Raw genomic sequence first — 20,002 nt, 5'->3', positions numbered from 1 at the left:
CAGGCGCGCGGAGAAGCCGACCTAGCGCGCTCCGACTGGCGCGAGTTACCAGGCGACACCGTGTGCCGGCAAGCTGGGACTTGTAGTCCACCCGGAAGAGGCAGGCGCTAGCGCGGTGACTGTCCAGCGGCCCCTGCGCGTGCGCGACGCTAAGGAAGCCGGCCCGGAAGGTTCGATTTTGCCGGTGGCTGTTCTTACCTCCGCTTTTGGAGGAGCAGGGAACCCAAGCTGAGTTCGGGGCGGTTTCTCCTGAGTTAGGGAGGTGGGTGAGGCATTCAGTAATATGAACTCTTTGGGGCTTTAATTTCTCTGCTACCACTTCCACCGTGTCCCCGTGGGGTATGCTAGTGTTTGAGTAACTCGAAGTTGGAAGCGGAGGCGCTCACATCACTGAGGCGTTTTACTTCAGAAATCTAACCCAACAGGCTGGATTTCACTTTGGGAGGTCGGAAACCAAAAGCCTCCTCCCTGTAGACGGGAAAGGAGACCTCATGAGGAGAAACGGCCTGGCAAGAGGCATTCTGTCCGGAAACCTCAAAATCCTTGTTTGTAAGACATCGAATGCGTGGGTGCAATTCCCCTTGAGGCATAATAGAAGCAGTTAGCCTTTGGGGCTCTCACTGCTGTCAGTGCCCCCTAGCCGAAGACCACCTAGAACACTCGTCGTGTTGAACAAAGCTGGGCTTATTGTCTCCTCGTAAGGAGTGGAGGCACAGCCTGAGGTGCAGGGGGCATGTCAGGAAGAGGGTGCTGGAAAGAATTTACAGGGTTGGAGTTTATATTAGGTAATCTGGGGGAGGGTTCCAGGAAGCAGGCCTTCTCTTTGGATTGGATGCTGTTAAGAAGGAGATGAAGGTAATTCTAATGGGTATTTTAGTAATTCTTACCTGAAAAAGGGAGAAGAACCAAGAGTGGCTAAAGCTGTGATTGGTTAAGAAGCTGCAGTCCCTCAGCCAGGATAGGGGGATATTTCGTCTTTGTGTGTGTGTGTGTGAGGTGTGGGTGTGGGTGTGTGTGGTTGGGTCACTGTTCTTATTCGTTTGTTAGTAAGTTTATGGAGGTGGTTTTGTTTTTGTCTTGATCCATCATGGTCACAGAGTGGCTTTGTGTGATGTTGGTGTTTTCTGAAATTGTATTCAATAGGGCAGCATATCCTAGTTGATAACACTAGCCTAGCTCCCCCTATTCAGGAGCTGCTTTTCTCCCTCTCACTGTGCTTCATATCACTTAGTATATGTTCCCTTCTTGAGTCCTCAAAACAACTACGTGAGACAATCCACAATTGGTTAGCACTCTCCATTGCATACTAGTCCGTAATTTAAGCATGGTAGGTAAAATAAGGCTCCTGCCTCCAAGGAGCCAAGGATCAGTGAGAATGATCCAAGTCTAGGCAATCTGATGTCAGTGGCTGTTGCTTTACCACCTTGAGAATCTGTATCCTAAGGAGGCTGCATTGCCTCCTCCTTTTCAGCTACTGATAATCTGCATATCAGGATTTCTCAGTAGCAACACCGTCAGTGTGTTAGGCCATTCTTTGTTGTTGTGGGCTGTTTTTTGTGCAGTGTAGGATGTTTAGCAGTATCCCTGACCTGTGTCTACTAGATGCCAGTGGCACCGTTCCCATGATTGTAAAAACCAACAATGTCTCTGCTAGGTCACTTCAGTCATGTCTGACTCTGTGCGACCTCATAAACAGCAGCCCACCAGGCTTCCCCGTCCCTGGGATTCTCCAGGCAAGAACACTGGAGTGAGTGGGTTGCCATTTCCTTCTCCAATGCATGAAAGTGAAAAGTCAAAGTGAAGTCGCTCAGTCGTGTCCGACTCTTAGCGACCCCATGGACTGCAGCCTACCAGGCTCCTCCGTCCATGGGATTTTCCAGGCAAAAGTACTGGAGTGGGGTGCCATCGCCTTCTCCAAACAATATCTCTAGACATTACCAAATCACCTCTGGTTGAAAGCCATTGTTGAATACCATTTATATTCTCTTGGTCTCTGAGAGGTAAAAGATATTTCGGACATGACAGTCCCCAAATCATTTTGAGCGAGCAGACCTTGAAGAGGAGAGAAGGAAACAATAGAGAAGACCAAAGTTTCTGAAAAGTCCATTCAAGTAGGAGAATGAAGATCTGAGACAAAGAAAAGACAAGTGGGAAAAAACGAGAAATTAGGGAGAGGTAGAGAGGAGCTCATAGGCAATCACTCTTAAGTTACTTAGTTTGGCCAACGAAGTTGGTTCACATTAACAAAGGCACACAAAGTTTTAATGAGGCCTTACTGTACTGCCGTTCCCTGTTTGGAAAATGCTGGTCTGCTTAGCAAATAGTGTTGACCATTACAGCCCGGTACCAGATATGACCTCTCTGAACTGGCTGCTTACTTTCTTCAGAGATTTCAGGCTACCCTCAAGGTAATAGTTTGTTTTCTAGGGAAAGCCGAGAATCCCTGAGAAGTGGGCAGAAGTCAGAAAGCAGTGATAGCTAAGTGTTTCCACGTTTTCCAAGAGATAGATCCTGCTTAGATTAAGCTAATAAGTACATCAACACAACAGTAATTTGTATTTTCCTAACCTCTCATCCAGGAATCTATAAAACTTCAGTTTAGTTCAGTCGCTCAGTCGTGTCTGACTCTTTGCAACCCCATGAACTGCAGCACGCCAGGCCTCCCTGTCCATCACCAACTCCTGGAGTTCACCCAAACCCATGTCCATTGAGTCGGTGATGCCATCCAACCATCTCATCTTGTTGTCCCCTTCTCCTCCTGCCCTCAACCTTTCCCAGCATCAGGGTCTTTTCAAAGGAGTCAGCTCTTTGCATGAGGTGGCCAAAGTATTGGGGTTTCAGCTTCAACATCAGTCCTTCCAATGAACACTCAGGACTGATCTCCTTTAGGATGGACTGGTTGGATCTCCTTGCAGTCCAAGGGACTCTCAAGAGTCTTCTCCAACACCACAGTTCAAAAGCATCTATTCTTTGGTGCTCAGCTTTCTTTATAGTCCAACTCACATCCATACATGACCACTGGAAAAACCATAGCCTTGACTAGATGGACCTTTGTTGGCAAAGTAATGTCTCTGCTTTTGAATATGCTATCTAGGTTGGTCATAACTTTCCTTCCAAGGAGTAAGCGTCTTTTAATTTCACGGCTGCAGTCACCATCTGCAGTGATTTTGGAGCCCCCCAAAATAAAGTCAGCTACTGTTTCCACTGTTTCCCCATCTATTTCCCATGAAGTGATGGGACCAGATGCCATGATCTTCGTTTTCTGAATGTTGAGTTTTAAGCCAACTTTTTCACTCTCCTCTTTCACTTTTATCAAGAGGCTCTTTAGTTCTTCTTCACTTTCTGCCATAAGGGTGGTGTCATCTGCCTATCTGAGGTTATTGATATTTCTACTGGCAGTCTTGATTCCAGCTTGTGCTTCTTCCAGCCCAGCATTTCTCATGATGTACTCTGCATATAAGTTAAATAAGCAGGGTGACAATATACAGCCTTGACGTACTCCTTTTCCTATTTGGAACCAGTCTGTTGTTCCATGGCCAGTTCTAACTGTTGCTTCCTGACCTGCGTACAGATTTCTCAAGAAGCAGGTCAAGTGGTCTGGTATTCCCATCTCTTTCAGAATTTTCCACAGTTTATTGTGAAATATAGACATTTATTAATTTTTCTATCATAATGGTGAGGGAAATCATGATTCTTCCATTTTATAGATACAGAAGCTAAATTACAAAGTCTACAGAAAAGTAGTGAGAAATCCAGAACAGCCTACTGGAATCTTCACTCTGAGCCATTCTTGATGCTCAGCACCACCCCAGATCTCCAACTTCCCAGTAGTAAGCTATTGATGATAATGCTTCAATTGTATACTAAATTTATGTTTTCATAGGCTTTAAAATATTCCTTAGTCTCTTCTCTTGACCCATAAAATAGCAGGCCTATAGAGGCTATGACTTAAAATTAAATCATGACAGTACTTGAACAGAACCCAGATCTCATGATCTTTAGTTCAGTACTCTGTCTTCTTAAGTAAGCCCATATATCCTTGTAGGTGATGTTTAAATTACGGAAACATAATTAAGATAGAAAGTCTAATCCATAGAGAAATCTAGACCTATTCAGTTCTTTTCATTCATTACATGGGACTTTTACAAGTTAGCTTTGATGAGTAAAGAGAAAGTCACTGAGATAGTAATGAAAAGCATTTAGTAACTCAAATTTATTTTGGGGTTGATGTATTAGAAGATATTGTGAGCACCGTGCCCTCACCCAAAGAAATCTTACATAGTTTATTCTTCAGGAACTACACTAACAGAAATGAATTCTTGATTATTTAATCATACATAGAAATGACTTATGAGATATTGTGTCACAGATTTAGAAATCTAGTCTAATGAAAATACTGGCTCCAAATATCATCATTATGTCAGTGATTCTCAAATCCATTATTTCCAACCCAAACCTCTCAATTCTAGCTTCATGGTCCAAGTGCATATTTCTTTACATTTGCTTGTCTCACAGAGGTCTCAGAGTTACTGCGTTTATAACAACTTGAGTATTTCCCACTGCAAATCTTCCTCATCTCAATTAACAAGGCACTGCTCTCTACCCTGTTGCTTAAGTTGGAAACCCAGGAGTTAACTCAGTTCCTTTCTTTTCATCACTTCATCCAATTCGTTATCAAGTCTTATTGAGTCAGTGTCCAAAATCTGAGTCAACCAGTTCTGTCTCCACTGCCACTAGCCTGGTACGGGTGATTGTCATCTCTTCTTGGATATTGCAGCTTGCGTTTTTCCTTCATAACACTTAGCACAATTTGTTTGATTTATTGGTTGGTTTTTTACTTGTGATTTAATAATCTCACTTTGCTACCAGAATGTAGTGAAAGATATGTATTATAGTGCTTGAGGTAGGTAAAAAATCTAATTCACTCTGAAATCCCCGGCACTTAGCAGAGTGCCAGGTTCATTATGGGCACTTAAATATTTGGTGAATATTTATTGTATTTATGGATGAAAATCCAATAGTATCCAAAATTTTAACACAATTTTTACAGTGAGATAGTTGAAATTAGAGCCTTTATTTAATCATATATGGTAAAAATGACTGAACCTTATATAATTGAAATCAATAATATTACAATATGTCTGAAAGAATGTATAAGAATTGAAATGGTTCTCTTGGAATCCAGAAAAAGAAATCTGCCAGGATTTGGCCATGTTTTTCCATCTAGCAAAGTTCAGGATAGAGAAATTATAAGTGCAAAGAACATTGTTAAGCTAGTCAATGTACTTTTCTAAAGTACACTTGTTCTGGAGCATAGATAACTTCTTAGGGTTTACCTGGCACCTGAATGAAATGTACCTTAAAACCATCCACTTCTTTTTTTCTGATCATTGAATGCACAATGTTTTGAGTACCAACTTAGAGATTCCCTAAAACATTTATATGGGGAAGGGAATGCTCTGGGCAGCAAACACAAATATTTTAGTCCCTGAAAAAATATATTCCATGCTAGAATGTAACTCTGTGGAGGCAGGAAATTGTTCCTCACAGCTGTGTCCTCAAAACCTACAATAGTGTTTAACAAAGTTTTTCCTCACCCTCCATATTCATCTGACCTCTAGCCAGTTACTGACTATCACTTCAAGCATCTCGACAACTTTTTGCAGGTAAGATGCTTTCCAAGTGTTTGTTGAATCCCGAAGCATGGATTTTTTATGCTACAGGAGTAAACAAACTTATTTCTCGTTGGATAAAATGTGTTGATTATAATGGTTCCTATTTTGTTTAATAAAGATGTGTTTGAGCCTAGTTATAATGATTTAAAATTCATGGTCTGAAACACATTTTTGCCAATGAGAAATAAGTTTGTCTACTCCTGTAGCATAAAAATCCATGCTTTGGGATTTGACAAACTCTTGGAAAGCATTTTCCCTGCAAAAAGTTGTTGAGATGCTTGAAGAGGTAGTAGTTGGTTGGCTAGAGGTCAGGTGAATATGGTGGATGAGGCAAAACTTTGTAGCGCAATTTGTTCAACTTTTGAAGCATTGGTTGTGCAATGTGCGGTTGGGTGTTGTCATGGAGAAGAATTGGGCCCATTCTGTTGATCAAGGCCACCTGCAGGCCTTGCAGTTTTTGGTGCATCTCTTCGATTTGTTAAGCATACTTCTGATGTAATGGTTTTGCCAGGATTCAGAAAGCTGTAGTGGATCAGACGGGCAGCAGACCACCAAACAGTGACCATTACCTTTTTTTGGTATTAGTTTGGCTTTGGGAAGTGCTTTGGAGCTGCTTCTCTGCCCAGGCACTGAGCTGGTCATTGCCAGTTGTATAAAATCCACTTCTCATCATCTGTTACAATCCAATCAAGAAATGATTTGTTGTTGCATAAAATAAGGGGAAATGACACTTCAAAATGATGATTTTTTTGATTTTTGGTCAGCTCACTGAGGCTCACATTTAGGGAGCTTTTTCACCTTTCCAATTTGCTTCAAAAGCTGCATGACATTAAAATGGTTGATGTTGAGTTCTTCGTCAACTTCTCATGTAGTTGTCAGGATTAGCTTCAATGATGGCTCTCAGTTGTCATTGTCAACTTCTGATGGCTGGCCACTACACTCCTCATCTTCAAGGCTCTCATCTCCTTTGCAAAACTTCTTGAACCACTGTTGCACTGTACATTCATTAGCACTTCCCTGGCCAAATGTGTTGTTGATGTTGCAAGTTGTCTCTGCTGCTTTATGACCCATTTTGAACTGAAATAAGAAAATCAGTTGAATTAGCTTTTTGTCTAACATCATTTCCTTAGTCTAAAATAAATATAAAACAAACAGCAAATAATTTATTAGCAAAAAAACATAAAGCAAGATATGTGCATTAAAATGATATATAACATATCCACATTTATTTAAGAATGTATTCCAGTATCAAACAGCACAGTTCAACAATGCAAATACCGCAATTACTTTTGTACCAACCTAATAACCTGCAGAAAGTGAAAATGTTAGTTGCTCAGTTGTGTCCAACTCTTTGGGAACCCAAGGATTGTAGTCTGACAGGCTCCTCTGTCCATGGGATTCTCCAAACAAGGACACTGGAGTGGGTTGCCATTCCCTTCTCCAGGGATCTTCTCGACCCAGGAGTCAAACCCCAGTGTCCTGCATTGCAGGCAGGTTCTTTACCGTCTGACCCACCAGGGAAGCTTTCAGAGTTTCCTTAAAAAAACAAAAAAAACTAATCATGCTCCTCCCCTTCCTAGAAACCTGTAAATTCTCTGTTACCTTCAGTATAATATTTGTTCACAGTCTCCCTCTTCAGCTCCCCTCATCTCTCTACTCACTATCCTTCTTACTATTCCTCATCATGAATTGTGAGAGTTGGATCATAAAGAAGGCTGAGTGTTGAAGAATTGAGGCTTTCAAACTGTGGTGTTGGAGGAGATTCTTGAGCCCCTTGGACAACAAAGAGGTCAAACCTGTCAATCCTAAAGAAGATCAACTCCGAATATTCAGTGGAAGAACTGATGCTGAAGTTTCAATACTTTGGCCACCTGATGCAAAGAGCCGACTCATTGGAAAAGACCCTGATGCTGGGAAAGATTGAGGGCAAGAGGAGGAGGGAGTGACAGAAGATGAAATGGTTGGATGGCATCACCAACTCAACAAACATGGGTTTGAGCAAACTCAGGGAGATAGTGAAGGACAGGGAAGTCTGGCATGCTGCAATCCATGGGGTTGCAAAGAGTGGGACATGGCTTAGCAACTGAACAACAATAGCAATCATGTATTTTAAGGTGCAGCTACACTAAATCCCTTAATGTTCCTTGAACATGCTGTTCTCCTGACTAGGAATGTTCATCCCTTCTCTTCCCATCTGATTAACTCCTCCTGCCATCCTTTAAGATTCAACTTGTTTAGTTGCCCAGTCATGTCTGACTCTCTTTCAACCCCATGGATTAGGATTTCCCAGGCAAGAATACTGGGGTAGGTTGCCATTTCCTTTCTACAGGGGACCTTCCCGACCTAGGGATCGAATCCACAACTCATGCATTGCAGGCAATTCCTTACCACTGAGCCACTGGGGAAGTGAAGATTCAGCTTAGATGTTGTGTTTTAAAGGAAACCTATCATTTCCTCAAGCTTCCCCAGTAGCTCAGTGGTAAAGAAACCACTTGAAATGCAGGAAACAAAGGTTTGATCCCTGGGCCGGAAAGATCCCCTGGAGGAGGAAATGGCAACCCACTCCAGTATTCTTCCTGGGAAAATCCCATGGACAGAGGAGCCTGGCAGGCTACAGTCTGTGGAGTCAGAGTCGGACTCAGACAGTATTATAACTAAGCACAAACAAACAGGCTACAGTCTGTGGAGACAGAATTGGACTCGGACAATATTATAACTAAGCACAAACAAACATACATGATTTCCTTGGAGTGGAGGGAGCAGGGAAGTTCTCTCGTTACTCTATTACAGCCCTTATAAAATCATATTGAGTCTGTCTTTGAGATCCTAGAGGGCAGGATCTGTGTTTTATTCATCTTTCTTTGCTTTTGTGATGCTAGCACATGTTTGTGAATGCAAGAACCCCAATGGGATGACAGGTATGAGCACTCATAACTAACTTACAAGAACTCAAGTGGGATGATCGGTATGAGCACTCATAACTAATTTACAAAGTCTTAGTCTTGAATGTTGCTTTCTTCCCAAGAGAGAATAGGAAACTTCCCAGCTGTATTCTGTTTGAAATAATTGGGTATGAACATAGTCTGGAAAGAAATATGCTTCTCATACTCCCTTTGTGAATCATTATAAAAGTAGGTGATAACAGTCTTTTTGGTACATCAGCAGGCCCTTAGAAAGGACTGATTTCGTGTACCATGTACTTAGTCAGCACCTTGGATTATCACGTCTCATTTCTCCCTTGCTCTTGAGAGACTTTGTAATCCCAACACCTGGCACAGTATTTAGCCCTATTGTGCAGCACAATAAATGTTTGTTGAAAGAATGCATAAATTAAAAAATGAAATAATAATATAAAATATCTCTCAAATAATTTAAACCCTCTGTTTTAAAATGTTTGAGGTGCTCTTCAAAGCCTTTTCTAATCCCCCCAACCTATTATAATTTTACCCTTCTCTATTTTCATGATAATACTCATCATATAGACTATGGACTTCCCAAGTGGCACCATGGTAAAGAATCTGCCTGCCAGTGGAGGAGATAGAGGAGACGTGGGTTCAATCCCTGGGTTGGAAAGGTCCCGTGGAGAGAGGAAATGGCAGCCTACTCCAGTATTCTTGCCTTGAAAATTCCATCGACAGAAGGAACCTGGCAGGTTACAGTTCATGGGGTCACAAAAGAGGCAGACATGACAGAGAGACTGAGCACACACATGTAGACTATGCTGTTTGCACTGCTGTTTATTTTTAACTGCATATAAATAATTTTATAATCTTTCCAGCTAGATTATAAAATCCTTGAGGGCAGTGACTGTACTGTTGCTTCCTACAGTGTTTTAAATCTAGTAGGATGTTAATGCTGTAAATTGGGTTGTAATATGACTCAGGGTTACTTAGTGTGTTGGCATCTCTACAGAAGACTTCAAAACTCTTATGAAAACCACAGTGATTTACCACCTTGCACCCACTGGAATAGCTATTGGGGAAAAAAAAAGGAAAATGATGAGTGTTAACAAGAATGTGGAGAAATTGGAACCCTTGTGTACTTTCGGTTAAAGTGTAAAATGGTGTAGCCACTATGTATAGCTGTTCCCCAAAACAATATGGTGGTTCCTCAAGAAATTGAAAATAGTATTATCATATGGTACAGCAATACAATTGTGGGTATATATCCAAAATAATTGAAATCAGAGTCACAAAGAGATATTTGTATTCCAATGTGTGCTGTGCTGTGCTCAATTGCTTCAGTTGTGTCCAACTCTTTGTGACCTATGGACTGTAGCCTGCCAAGCTCCTCTGTTCATAGGATTCTCAAGGCAAGAATACTAGAGTGGGTTGCCATGCCCTCCTCCAGGGAATCGTCCGGACCCAGGAATCAATAGCAGCATTATTCACAATAGCCAAAGAGCCAGGCAACCTAGATGTCCGTTCATGAATAAATAAACAAAATGTGGTATATACATGTAATGGAATATTATTCAGCCTTAAAAAGAAGGAAATTCTGACATGCTGTACCATGGATGAACCTTGAGGACATTATATAAGTGAAATAAGCCAGTCACAAAAAGATAAAAATTTATATGTAGCACCTAGCATAGTCAAATTCATAGAAAGTAGAATGGTGGTTGCCAGAGTCTGGGGAATGAGGGAGAATGGGAATTGTTTAGTGGGTATAGAGTTTCAGTTTTGCAGGATGAAAAGAGTTCTGGAGATTAGTTGCACAAAGAGGTGAATGTACTTAATTGTACACAAAAGATATTAAGATGGTAAATTTTATGTGTATTTAACTAGAACTTCTTTTTTAAAAAGAGCCCTGAGTAGGGAGTCAAAAGTCCAAGGTTGGAGTTCCTGATTGTTCTTTGATGACTAATGAACCTTGAGCAAGTTGCTTTTTCACTCATGCCTTGATTTTTTCATCTTTAAACAGGATGATAAAGCCTTCCAAGCTTCTGGGTTTATGTAAGAATCAAATAGAAAAAAAACTATAACTCTTAAAATAATTTTTTGAGTAGTAGTTCCAGTGTTCCAAAGTGCCTGATCTCCTTTAATATTCATTACAAATTTTGTCTTACTTCATAACAAAATATTCTTAAAGAGGTCTCAGTAATAACCTATTGCCACTTCAAAGAATATGTATGCTGGGCTCTTTGAACTTGGGCTGCTCACCTTATAATTTGGTCCTAGGAAAAAAGCAAATAAAAAGCTTTTACGAGGACTATTGATGACTTCAGATCCTAATTACTAATGTGGTTTAGCACTGTGTGTTAGTCACTCAGTCATGTCCAACTCTTTGCAACCCCATGGACTGTAGCCCGCCAGGCTCCTCTGTCCATGGAATTCTCCAGGCAAGAATACTGGAGTGGGTTGCCATTTCCTTCTCCAGAGGATCTTCCCGACCCAGGGATTGAACCCACATCTCTTATGTCTCCTGCATTGGCAGGCAAGTTCGTTACCACTAGTGCCACCTGGGAGCCCATGTTACATGCATTATCTCATTTAATCCTCATTACAGTGTTGTCAGATTCATAATATCATACTCATTTTATAAGTAGGGAAAACAAAGCTGAGAGGTTAAGTTACTTACCCAAGATCACACAATGAATGACAGAGATGCAATCAAATCTAGGTCTGTATTGACTCTGAAGCCCATACTCTTTCTACTCTGTTACACTGCCTCTCTCTCAAAATGTATTTGACTATGCCAAGTTAATGATAAATGTTACATATTTGATGTATATTCATACATTTATATCAGTTATCTTACCTTAGTCATTGCAAGTAAGATAGGCTGTGATAGGGACGATTATCACCAGTTTATAGATGATGAAACATTTGTAACTTAACCAACATCAACATCAACGTCAACCAATCAATAAATAATAATACCAGGACTTGAGAAGAGATACTACAGTTCTCAGACCCATATTTTTTTCATATCACCTTCATGAGAACAGAATTTTATCTCTGAGTTTTCTGGTTCTGACATTTTTTTATGGGAGCAAAAGAGTGAGCATCTTGTCAGTCCTGCAATTCTCAATGTACAAGAACAGATTAAACATGTCTTCATCCCTTTTCTCTCCCCCATTCACTAAAATGATGAGTTAATATTTTTAATGTTATCAGTCCACAAAGGGAATAAGAAAGATGACAGCAGATGAGGGATATCAACAGCACTTTGGAAGTTGGAAGGTTGAGCTGAGGAAACAGAATTCCAAATATTTGGGAGGGGTATACTAACAAGAGGCAAGCAGGTTCTCATTGCAGAACACTGAGACACCAGGAATGAAAGGTACTGTAGCATCAGAGACATGCAGTGGTCTAAAAGTGGAGGATTGGCCGAAAGTCTATTTAAGAAGTTGGACTACGAGGCCCCTTCTTCATCCTGCTCAGTTAGGCAATCACTCCTCTATCTCCCTGGTTTATTCTGTGAAAAACTGAGTTTGAAAATCTCCAGACTGGGATAGAGGTTAAAGATCACAGCTGAGGAGGCTGGGGCAGGAGGAATACCACACTGAAAACAGAGATCAGAGGGATACCTACATGCTGAATGATGAAACTTGCCCAGCCCTCTTGCTCTATTTCACTCCAAGGATGCTGACACCAAGGCTTATATTCTCCAGGCAGGATAGCTGAGAATTAGTTTTGAGAGAAACCTGAAATTGAATAATCCCAGAAGAAGTATCTATGAAGAATGATACTTGAGGGTCTCCCAACAAAACATGTATCCCTACTTTATTAACCTGCAATGAAACCCACCAACTGACAGACTCTTCCAGTTAACATAGACCTTCCCAATACCTTTGTAATGACACACTTTTAAATATGAAAGGACAGCAAAGGATCACCAGATAGCTGAGATAAACCTTCACCAAGAAAGAACAGGAAGTCAAAATGGAAAACAGGCAATATGGAAAGCAGAAGGATATTTTTTGAAAACAATAAGCATCTTCTGCCTCTGATAGTGTAAAATAGCGCATCTATCAAGCAAAGACAGGATGCTCCTCCCCAAAAAAGGAGCAGAGAATAATAGCTCTGGGAAAGTTTTTTGGGGGGGGGAAAGTTTTTAAGTAGCAAAAATAATTAATAGTATTAATATATAAAATTGAGGAAATCTTTCAGAAAAATAGAACAAAAAGAAATTAAAACAACTGGAGAATGAATCCATAAAGTCCAACACTAGGCTAACTGGAGTTTTAGGAATGGAGAAGAAATGAAGGGATGGAAATTATCAAAGAAATTACAAGATCTCTGATAACTGAAGGATGTGAGTTTCCAGATTGACAGAGACTGCTGAGTGCCCAGCATAATGAAGGGAAAAAAATCAAAAGTACTATGTCACATTGTCATGAAATTTCTAAACACAAGGGTTAAAGAGAAGATCCAAAAATCTTGTTGACAGGAGATGAAGAGGGAGTGGGGAAAGGGGAATGGATTATTCATAATAGAAGAGCAGGTAATGAGAATAGCATATTTTTTAATATTGACAGTAGTAGTTAGAAAACAAACAGCGCTTTCAAAATTCTGAGAGAAAATTATTTTCAACCTAAAATTACACTAAATCATGTTATTAATCAAATGTGAGGGACAATTAAAGATACTTTTCTTGCATGCAATAAAAAATTTACTAACCCCCACTGTTCCTGGGGCACTACTGGAAGATATGCTCTACTGAAACAATGACAAAGATAACAGGTTTTAGGAAAGAGGGGATCACCCTAGGAAAGACAAAAGGAAATTCTAAGATGACAATTGTATAGAGCAGACCTAGTGAGGGATAGTCCAGACTGAAGGAAGGAGTGCTCCACGGGAGTTTTTCCATGGTTGAGTTCAAAATAATTCATTTTTACTTTTCTGTTGGAAGGTCTGAGACAGTGATAATGATGCAGAAATTTTGTCAAACAGAAAACGAAGGCGACTATTAATTGTAAGACAAAAAGTTGCATAAGAAAGGAAATGTAATCATAATCCAGTTAATTGATCCAGAAGGAAAACACACAAGAGTCATAATAAGGTTAACATAAAACACTGATTTAATTTAAAATATTGTGATATAACAATATTGAGAGGCTGAAGGGAGGAAAAATGTAGTGTTGGATCTTTAAGATCTTTATCTTTTCTATTAGGTACTGTTAAAAATTTACAAATCAAGAAGTAGCAGTAAAAATATTTAATTTGGGAAAATGTTGGTAAACGTGAAAAAAAAAAGCCAGCAAATAAGTTTGGGAGGGTATCTCAAGCTTTGGTGAGGCCACCACTTTTTTAAGACTGTATGTGTGTTAAAATATACTCCGTTGTGCTTTGTTATGAACCTTGTAGTTCCACAAGACTTTTTTTTTTAACCAAAGACTTAAAATATTTGCATGTATTACCTTGATAAACATCAAAAATATCAAAGGTAGAGAAGGAAAGAGAGAAAATCTTTAGTGTCTATCCAGACCTATGATATGAAATGACATTATGAATTTTCTTTATAGAGAAGTCCTGGAAGAATACTAGAAAGTAATCACCCCAGATATTTGAGAAGAATAAAACCCTAATTATTTAGACCAGTTTTTAAAAGTGTCACACCTTTAGTTTGTGGTGTCACAGGTGCTGCTGCTGCTGCTGCTAAGTCACCAGTCGTGTCCGACTCTGTGCAACCCTATAGACAGCAACCCACCAGGCTCCGCCATCCCTGGGATTCTCCAGGCTAGAACACTGGAGTGGGTTGCCATTTCCTTCTCCAATGCATGAAAGTGAAAAGTGAAAGGGAAGTCACTCAGTCGTGTCCAACTCTTCGAGACCCCATGGACTGCAGCCTACCAGGCTCCTCTGTCCGTGGGATTTTCCAGGCAAGAGTACTGGAGTGGGGTGCCATTGCCTTCTCCGTCACAAGTGCTTCCTTCTCCCAAAATGAGAAAAATTAAGTGGAATGCTGGAGCATTACTATCCTCTGAGTTCTAATCAGTCTTACTGGCTTTTTTTTTTTTAATTGTGAAAATGAATGTCATATAACATTTCAAAAAGATGTATGCTCAAGATTAATGCTGTGAGACTGTCTCATGTGTGGAATTAGGAGACCTAGGTTTAAATCCCCTTTCTATGATTTGCTGGCTCTGTGACCCTAGGAATATCTTGTTTCTAGCCCTCCCATTTCTTCTGTTTACTCCAAAAGCTAAATTGCAATGGAAAATGTTCAAGAAGAATCACTTCATGCTAAATCCCTCTAATAGTAAGTATGCCCCAGTGTATTTATTAAGGATTATTCAGTCTCCTCTATTAAATTATAAGAACTTTAAAAGTACCAATTATATTTTTGCTTCTGAAATTTCCCACATTCTATTGTTGTTATTCTCTCCCTCTAATAGGCACCAAATCAGTGTTGTCAGAAATTTATTGACTGGTGTTGTGAGGAGAATGTTTGTCATTAAATGTTCGTCCTGTAATTCCCTGTTTAGAAAAGACAAAAAGTCCCATATGTTTCAGGAAAATTCTATCTTCATTGTTAAATTTAGGCTTAAGTTGGACCTAAACAATAAAGTAAAAACAGAACAGTCTGTCTTCTTTCTTCTTCCAAAGAAAGAGTTCCTTAATGATATATATATGTATTTTGTTGTTGTTTTTTAAATTTTTGACCATGCTGCACATCATGTGGGATGGCATGTAGGATCTTAGTTCCCTGACCAGGGATCAAACCCGTGCCTCCTGCATTGAAAGCATGGAGTCTTAACCACTGGACCACCAGGAATTCCCATAATGGTTTATATTTTTATAAAAAGGAAAGATTTTTAACTTTCTGGACACACTGGAGTACCCCCAAAGATTTGGCAAACTTAACTGCTGTTCTTACTCATATCCATGTTCTTATGAGTATTAACAAAAGAATTTTTGACTCATCTAGACAAATAAAATTGTAACATAGAAAGATGAAGCCTAGTGAGAGAGATATAAAAAGATTTTTTATGATCTTGAAAAGTACAGTGAGACTCAATCGTTCAATAATACCTAGAATATTAGAACTTTAGCTCACCTTTGGTAAATTAAAATACACTTTAGGAAAATAAAAATTAAAATGCCCACTAGATAATGGATCTTGAATTTATGAAAGTAACCATTTGTCTGTTTTCAGTTCAGTCGCTCAGTCGTGTCTGACTCTTTGCGACCCCATGAATCACAGCACGTCAGGCCTCCCTGTCCCTCACCAACTCCCGGAGTTCACCCAAACTCGTGTCCATAGAGTCGGTGATGCCATCCAGCCATCTCATCCTCTGTCGTCCCCTTCTCCTCCTGCCCCCAGTCCCTCCCAGCATCAGGGTCTTTTCCAATGAGTCAACTCTTTGCATGAGGTGGCCAAACTATTGGAGTTTCAGCCTCAGCAGCAGTCCTTCCAAAGAACACCCTGGACTGATCTCCTTTAGGATGGACTGGTTGGATCTCCTTGCAGTCCAAGGGACTCTCAAGAGTCTTCTCCAACACCACAGTTCAAAAGCATCAATTCTTCGGCACTCAGCTTCCTTCACAGTCCAACTCTCACATCCATACATGACCACTGGAAAAACCACAGCCTTGACTAGATGGACCTTTGTTGGCAAAGTAATATCTCTGCTTTTGAATATGCTATCTAGGTTGGTCATAACTTTCCTTCCAAGGAGTAAGTGTCCTTTAATTTCATGGCTGCAATCACCATCTGCAGTGATTTTGGAGCCCAGAAAAATAGTCTGCCACTGTTTCTACTATTTCCCCATCTGTTTGCCATGAAGTGATGGGACCAGATGCCATGATCTTCATTTTAGCTCCCTTCCTAAATTGTACTCCAATTCCCTTTCAATGGTGTTAAACTCATTCCAGTATAAGATTGTTCTTGGTGGAGCCATCTGACCTGGTGGCTTTTATTGCCCTCCCACATGTAGAATCACTTCTTAGACTCTTATTTTTAGCTTCCTTTAAGTATTTATCTGGTTCTTGATTTCCCAACATAGTGTTACTTCTCTTCTATTAGATAACTCTTCCCCCACCTCCCAACCCCAGGCTGTACTGCATGGCATGTGGGATCTTAGTTCCACTTCCCTGCAGTGGAACCTCGAAACCACGAGAATTCCCTAGAAAAGTCTTTTAAATGAACAAACAACAAAAAAAATACCTTTAATAGTCTTTTTCTTTTTAAGAAATCTCTTTTTCTTCCTCAAGGTCTCTTCCACTCAATAACCTCAATATGAATAGTCTCTTTTTCTGCTGACCCTTAGTAGTACTTTACTTATTCCTGCTTTCTTTATGTTATTTGTCATGTTCTCTGTAGCAATACAGTTGTCTGTGTTCATTTCCTGTTTACTAGAATCTAAACCTCTTGGGACAAGATCCAGATTTTACACAGCTTTGTATTCCAGTTAGTTTAATGCCTTGCACATAATAAATGCTCAGTGATTGTTGCTGAATGAATGAACAGGCAAAAGAATAAATTGAGTCCTATTTAGTCTGTGGTGTTGTTCAGTTGCTAAGTTGCATCCAGCTGTTTGCAACCCCGTAAAGTGCAGCACTCCAGGCTTTCCTTTCCTTCACTGTCTCCCAGAGTTTGCTCAAATTCATGTCTGTTAAATTGGTGTTGCTCATCTCATCCTCTGTCGCCTCCTTCTCCTGCCCTCAATCTTTCTCAGCATCAGCTCTTTTCCAATGAGTTGGCTCTTCGCGTTAGGTGGCCAAAGTACTAAAGCTTCAGCTTCAGTTCTTCCAATGAATATTCAGAGTTGGTTTCCTTTAGGATTGACTGGTTTGATCTCCTTGCTGAGTCTTCTCCAGCACCACAGTTTGAAAGCATCAGTTCTTCGGTGCTCAGCTTTCTTTATGGTCCAACTCTCACATTAGTGGTGTGTTAGAGCTGCTCTTAACTAGATTCTAAGTGCTAATTATTAAATTTTTAGGAATTTTGCTAATAGGCTAATAAACCATTGGTAACTTGAAAACTGACCGCAGTAGAAGTATTCCCACCACTGTTCTGTTGCATAACAAAACAAAGGGTTGTTTTTTTTTTCCCACCGGAGAGCCAGTTATTATATATATATATAACTGATTCATCTGCTGTATAGCAGAAACTAGCACAACTTTGTAAATCAACTATACTCCAATAAAATTTTAGCAAAAAAAAAAAAAAATTAAATGTTCGTATTTTTATCAGCATTTACCAGCACACCACTGGTCCTTTTCTTCCATACTAGAAAATTTGTATATACCTCTTTTTGTTAGTATTAAAAAGCCAGAAGACTTTCTAAGCCATCTTTTCTAATCTTAACATCTTACAGATAAATTGAGATCCAGAGAAGTGAAGCAGTTTGTACACATCATAGATTTAGATAGTAGCAAAGAAGAAATAGGATTTAAGCCTGTCAATCTTCTGGTCGTTTCTTCTCTTTATGCCACCACAATGACTTCATTTCTATATTGTTTTCCTGTTGCTTTGTTCCTTGGTATAGCCTCAGGTAAGACCATAAGATTGTCCCACACATAATAATTATTAAGGGATGTCAGTGAACAGAACACAGTTTCTCTACCTTTTGTTCCTTTTGCAGACAGATTTAAGTTATTGCATTTGTTTTTGGAGAAAGAACAGATTCTGTTCCTGAGTTTTATGGGCTAAGAACAAAAAGTTTTGCTTTTAATGTTTCTCTGTTAGTTTAAAATTTTTAATTGAGTGAAAGAGATTGAATTTCGTAAAAGTATGTTTTATGACATTTAGAAACATGTTTGTAAACTTTTACTGCACATTCCCTGAGAATGATTGTGAATGCCAGGCAGCAACAATTCTGTCGCTTCCACAGTGGCCTGGTTGCCCAGTAATAACTTCCTCATTGACTTGCCGTGTTTTCTAAACTTCTGACCACTAGCTCAACAATCTGGGATCAAGGTATTTGTTAAAATGCACAAATGTTACCTAGGGAGAAATGCACAAAAAGCCATTTTAGAACACTAGAGGAATAAAAATATGACAGATATTTTGTGATTTTGAAGGGATAAGGGTGACTCACACACACACACACACACAAGGGTGATAAAGAGAGACCCAAGATAATATAGAAATTTCCAGTAGAATGAGCCTATCTTTGGTCATTTGTCACAACTTAAAACCCATCGCAGAGAATAGCATGAAAATATTGATCATAATCAATAGATTTATTGGAGACTTCAGTGAGATCCTAGAAATATGGTTAGCTTCTGAGAGCACAACCAGTAAGAAACAGCCTATGCTTATCAGACCTCAATTGGAGTATTACCATTAGAAAATATGTAGACAAACTGGAACAGTGTCCAGGGAGAGAATTGGGACTGAAGATCAACCTTCAGTAAGTATTTATATTCAGGCAGTGTTCTTTACATTGGGATACATCAGTGAACAAAACAAAGACCCCTGACCTTGTTTCTTTCTTTTGTTTTGTTTTTTGGTCTTAGGAGATCTTAGTTCCCCAGTCAGGGATCCAACTGATGCCCCCTACAGTGGAAGTGTGGAGTCCTAACCACTGGACCACCAGGGAATTCCCCTGCCTGTCCTTGTGGAACTTACATTTTTGTAAAGCTGGACAGAACTGTGGTGCTGGAGAAGATGAATATCAGGTCAGTCAATCCTAAAGGAAATTAACCCTGAATACTCATTGGAAGGACTGATGCTGAAGCTCCAATACTTTGGCCACCTAACATGAAGAACTGACTTACTGGAAAAGACCCTGATTCTGGGAAAGATTGAGGGGAGGAAGAGAAGGGGGCAACAGAGGATGAGATGGTTGAATAGCATCATCAACTCAATGGATATGAGTTTGAGCAAACTCTGGGAGATAATGAAGTATAGGGAAGCCTGGAGTGCTGCAGTCTTATGGGGTCACAAAGAGTTGGACATGACTAAGCGACTGAACAACAGCAGCAAGACAGACAATAAACAAAATGATATAAACTGTAAACAATACAGTTTCTTAGAAGGTGAAAAGTGCTTTCAGTAAAAGAAAAAAATAGATATGGCAAAGTGAATCATGTCAAGAATATCAGAAAAAGTTGAAATATGATAGTTCTATTTCTTCTAAAATTGTGGATAATAATATTTACCATTGCTGTAAATAATTATTGTGATACTACTTGTACTTTGTACCATGCCTAACATACTTAACAGTGGACAATAAAAGCTCTGCTTCACATCATCTTTACTCCAGGATCCAGGTCTTCTAACTGAAATATTGCCAGTTTTTATGTATGAGGGAAAAGAAGCAGGCAAACCACTCACTGGCTCTTAAACCTTTTGCCCAGAAGCCACAAATGTCACCAGTTTTATTAGACCATATCACATGGTGTGATGGTTTTCAAAATATGTCCACAAAT

The 20,002-nt window shown here is 39.8% G+C and overlaps 2 long non-coding RNA genes across 3 annotated transcripts in view; one reads left to right on the top strand and one right to left on the bottom strand.

Annotated features, from left to right (window-relative positions):
* The first annotated feature begins 42 nt into the window (after positions 1 to 42).
* Positions 43 to 19,824, top strand: LOC147360367 (uncharacterized). 2 transcript variants are annotated; one of them, XR_015139121.1, is made up of 2 exons: positions 43 to 262; positions 19,088 to 19,824. It is a non-coding gene; the product is annotated as an uncharacterized LOC147360367 (long non-coding RNA). The 2 variants fall into 2 exon arrangements; XR_015139122.1 differs by having other exon boundaries at positions 142 to 855.
* Positions 6,652 to 20,002, bottom strand: part of LOC147360366 (uncharacterized) — a 62,330-nt gene continuing 48,979 nt past the window's right edge. The window contains exon 2 of the long non-coding RNA XR_015139120.1: positions 6,652 to 6,752. This is a non-coding gene — a long non-coding RNA (uncharacterized LOC147360366). The remainder of the gene's footprint in view (positions 6,753 to 20,002) is intronic.

Source organism: Bos grunniens, chromosome 13, assembly GCF_055505025.1.
Source record: "Bos grunniens cultivar Pamir isolate PY7600 chromosome 13, Bosgru_T2T1.0, whole genome shotgun sequence".
Classification (NCBI taxonomy): Eukaryota; Metazoa; Chordata; class Mammalia; order Artiodactyla; family Bovidae; genus Bos; species Bos grunniens.
The sequence above is the reverse complement of the archived record's forward strand: the minus strand, read 5'-3'. Positions and strand labels throughout refer to the sequence as shown.